This window comes from Lotus japonicus, chromosome 3, assembly GCF_012489685.1.
Source record: "Lotus japonicus ecotype B-129 chromosome 3, LjGifu_v1.2".
Lineage (NCBI taxonomy): Eukaryota > Viridiplantae > Streptophyta > Magnoliopsida > Fabales > Fabaceae > Lotus > Lotus japonicus.
This window is the reverse complement of record NC_080043.1, coordinates 93,341,347-93,345,892: the sequence shown is the minus strand read 5'-3', so window position 1 is coordinate 93,345,892 and position 4,546 is coordinate 93,341,347. Positions and strand designations below refer to the sequence as shown.

General features: G+C 30.0%; 1 long non-coding RNA gene across 1 annotated transcript; it reads left to right on the top strand.

Moving 5' to 3' along the window:
* Positions 1-2,762: 2,762 nt before the first annotated feature.
* Positions 2,763-3,320, top strand: LOC130747565 (uncharacterized). The gene is made up of 2 exons (XR_009022425.1): positions 2,763-2,852; positions 2,985-3,320. It is a non-coding gene; the product is annotated as an uncharacterized LOC130747565 (long non-coding RNA).
* The last annotated feature ends 1,226 nt before the right edge of the window (positions 3,321-4,546 follow it).

Sequence of the window (4,546 nt, the reverse complement as noted above, 5' to 3'; positions counted from 1 at the left end):
ATAACGAGAACTTACAATGGTTGATTTAGTTGGGAAGCTGTTCATTCTCTTTTTTATATTGTGAACTGTACATGTATGATCTTATCTCAATCTTTTTGCAATGTGGGGAATTAGAAGGTGGCTGATATATTTATCCATGTCAGAACAGTTTTGGGATCTCATGGTTTCATTTGTTTGGAATTATAAGATTGTTAATGGTAAAGAGGGCAACACTCATTTGGTAGTGAAAAAATGTAGTATGAGAATTATAAAATATTTTAATTTGTGAACAGTTTTTGTTTATTTATGTTCAATTACAGGGAAATAAACTTAAAAGTTTGTACGGGAAGTAATATTTTCGCACTTTGGTTAGGACAAGTGCGTTTAATTAAATGTTTAATCTATCATGACTATGATTTTTTCCTTGACTTAAAAGTTTGTACGAGAAGTAATATTTTTTCCTTGATTTGTTCCCTGTTGGGTTTTTATGAATTTTATGTTTTGGTTTTCATTTCAAGCTGTTACCATTCTTACTCTTATTTATTTATGATTAGCAGTCAGCTTTATATTGTTGGCATTGGTATTAGAGCAGCAGTGGCATCAAGTTCCGGTTGGCTTATAAATGAAACTCTAAGAGCCTCTATTTCTTTAGTCTTTTTTTTCTTTGCTACATATTGATATATGCATGAATGATTTCTGTTAAAATCTCATTTACATAATAAAAGTCATATGATCATGGGGTACATGTGGTCTTGGAAATTATTTTTAGCTTTTATCTTTCCACACCTCTTAATATCTTCAGATTGTCAAGTCTTCATTTACATGTTTAGGCTTTACCTATCTCTGTAAAAAATGGCTCCCAAGGGGCGTACTTTCATGCTGATCTCTTTTCCCTTTTGAATTAGTTTCTTGCTGTAATTTTTGGACTTTAAAATCTTTGGATTATGTTCTACAATTCAAGAAGTCATGATAGAGGAGAAGGTTCACATTAACATTGTTACCATTGGAGATTTACCTTTATTTTATTCCCATTAAATAATGTATTCACTTTTATTTGTTCACTGTATAAGCTAATTTTTCTTTTAATGTTGTTTACAAAGAAGTTTTTGAGAATGTGTGAGCGGAAATTGACGCTCATGATCGCGGCCACTGCAGAGTAACTCAGCTACTGTTTATTAGACACCGTAAAACCGTCCCCTTTTATGTTTTGGTGAATTTGAGGTTTCGCTAACCAATCTTCTTATTAGTTAATCAGTCGTTTGCTTCGCATTTCAGACACTTCTATTTCATCTTTGTTTATTAGTTATTCTACGGCACGAATTTCAAACAGGTGATTCAATTTAAGACTTTTATGCCACTATGCTCAGCGTATCAGACTCTTCAATTTCATCCGTTGTTTAATATATTTAAAATAATAAACGTATTGACTCACGTATAAAAAAAATGTATCGATTGATGTATCAAATACGATAAATCCGTCCCCTTATATGTTTTGTAGAATTTGAGATTTCGTTAACCAATCTTTTTATTAGTTAATCAATCGTTTACATCGCATTTTAGTCTCTTATATTTCATCTTTGTTTATAATATTTTAAAAAATCAACGTATTAATTTACGTATAAAATACGACATATGTATTCCCCGTGCATCGCACGGGTAAAAAAACACTAGTTAATTATCAAATAAGAAATACATTCAAAAAATAAATATTTAAACCGTCATAAATATAAAATATAAATTAATTAATATATTCAATACACATATTTATACACATTTACTGCACGTGAAAGGAGGCTTGATCCCAATATTATGTGTTGGTGGGATAATTCGGAGTTTTTTTAGCTCTCCTCTATTAGCGATGTATTTTCCATTGCAAGTTATTAAATTTTTAGCTTTCCATAAAAAAAAGGAGGTTTGATCCCTCCCGTTTTTCTATATTAATTTATCAGGATTCAACTTTTAGAACTTTACGATAAGATCGAAATGGGAAAAGTATTATAAGAGGATAGAGATCTAGATAGGTGCATGATAATATGATTGGTAAACTCTTATCATAATTTGTGTTTAAGGTAACTTAATAATGACTAAATGAAATAAAGAATGAAAAATTAATGAAATTTTTAATGAAATAAATTTAAATTAAATTTTTTATTTAAATTTTCTAAATTAATTTTTTTAAATTAATAATAATGTACTAAATTTATATTTTAATTTTTATATATGAGTTTATGTTTTTAAAATTATAAAAATTATATTATATTTTATTAATTAGTTTTTCTAAATTAAAATTTTGCAGGTCATTGATAGTTGCAAGTGATAAAGACTAAAAATTAATTAAATTTAAAATATCAACTAGCAATTGATAGATAGTAGAGTTAATATATTATTAAAATTAATATTTTTAAATTTATTAATTAACGTATAATAATTATATAGATATTGAAATAATTATAATTTGGAAATAGGGTGAAATAAGGGGAACATAAATTAGTTGTTCTATCATATCTGGATAAGTTCTGACTCAGCTTCTTTCTTATGATAGGTTTTACACGTAATGAACATGATATGATAAGAATCAGGATTGTGTTAATTATTTTATTTTGCTTGGTCCAATAAATAACATATTACAACAAGATGTGATTTACATTATCCTTTCATATGTTCTTATCCTATCCACCAAACGTGCTATTCATCATTATTTTATCAACTAAAAAATACATGCAAACATGAAGATCTATATTGTTATAAATATTAGAACCGTAGAGAACGAAAGAAAGAAAAAACTTAGTACCTTAAACTTAGTAATCTGAGGATGGTTGGACCAAGAAAACTTCCTCCCCTTGCTATCATGTTCATCATCATTTTATTTTTAGGTAAGATAAATTTTCATGGTCCATGTTCAATCTTTGCTATATGATGTTTATTTCTTTCTACATACGAGTATTGATTTTTGTCGATCGAGTTTTAATGTTTAGCTTTTATGGTTATAACTTACATGTAATTAGGTTACCAGAAAACAATGTGTGAGGTTGCGGGAGTAGATGTTGGTGCATCATCGGCAAGTGCAGACAGGTACAGGTGCTGCGGTGACAACTATGTAGGTGCCAGCTACCCAGGCAGTAGTTGCATTTATGATACTCCTGATGATGATCGTTGTAACGACTATTGTCAAGACAATAGATGTTGCGGTAATTACACTTCTGGCGTTTGCATAGAATCTGGAGGCAAACAATCTTGCAATTGTGCGTTCATATGAACTAGTATAATTGATATTGCGCTAGTGTACCCATAAAATTATTATGACTTATTTAAATAAATAAAAATAATACACCGTTATTTTCTCTGTTCTTCTCCCTTTTTTGTATTTTACATTTTAATTTACAATGAACAACATGATATATACATCACAAAAAGTTATACGAAATGTTTGATTTTCAGTGTCATCTCTACATACTGTAGAAATGTATGAGGCAGTAGAATTAAAAAGACAGATATGTTGCATCATATAACCCTCTTCCAGAGAACCTTAATTGACAACACTTGCTCCACACACTGCTAAGGAGAATTAATATATATTTCTAAGGATCTTGATGATATGAATTATCCCATTAAGAATCAGGTTCTGAACTGCTTATTTAAAAGTGGCATGACCTTCGTCATGTCCTTAAACCAAACACGAAAGTTATCATTTAATAACATGGTTGGATTTATTTTTTTCAAATCAATTTTGATTTCAATGTAATACCATATTTAAGCTTTAAATGTGGCGTTGTACTTTTCTTATGGTACCTAAATGTTTCATTGTTCATAGAAATTCGATAATAATTGAATGAATTTTAACTCTTGCCAGTTTGGAGATTTGATTTTCACTCTTGTAAAATATGAATATTTTAAAATTACGACTTAGTATGTAGTTATATTATGTTGTGCGTATATTCGTTAAAGTTACATGTAGTCTTATTGATGGAGCATTGGTTTTGCAAACTAAGGCTCTTGGTTTCAATCCCCACTCCCCGAAGGTAAAGTTCTTAAAAATTATCATAGGACATGTCTGCCACATAGGATGTTAAATGTGTAATTAAGTATTATGCGAACACGACTTATCTTAGTCATCACATGCCATGTCACTCATCTGGTGACATAAAATCATTTTTTGAACGTAGAAGCGACGTTAGGATTAGAAGTTCAACGTCAACACAATCAAAAAGGACCAAAATCGTCTATTTTAAAACACATGTGCCAAATTCACCCAGTCGCAATACAAAAGGATGCAAAATGTGTCCGCATTGAGATGATCCTATTCCAACCCAAAATTGATACAAAATGTTCACTTTTTTTTTGTCCAAGAGTGGTGATTCATTGATAAGGGCCAAGCCCAAGGAAATGTTCACTTTGACATCCTACATCTTGACTAGGATTATTATGTGGGCCAATGACTGAAAAAAAAAACATAACATGCGTTATGACTTCATGAGTTCTTATTTTAAATCAATCAATCAATATCCATAATTGGAGCTTGATCCGTTTAATCACTGCTGAGGGACCCCAAAACGTGAAGGATTTGATC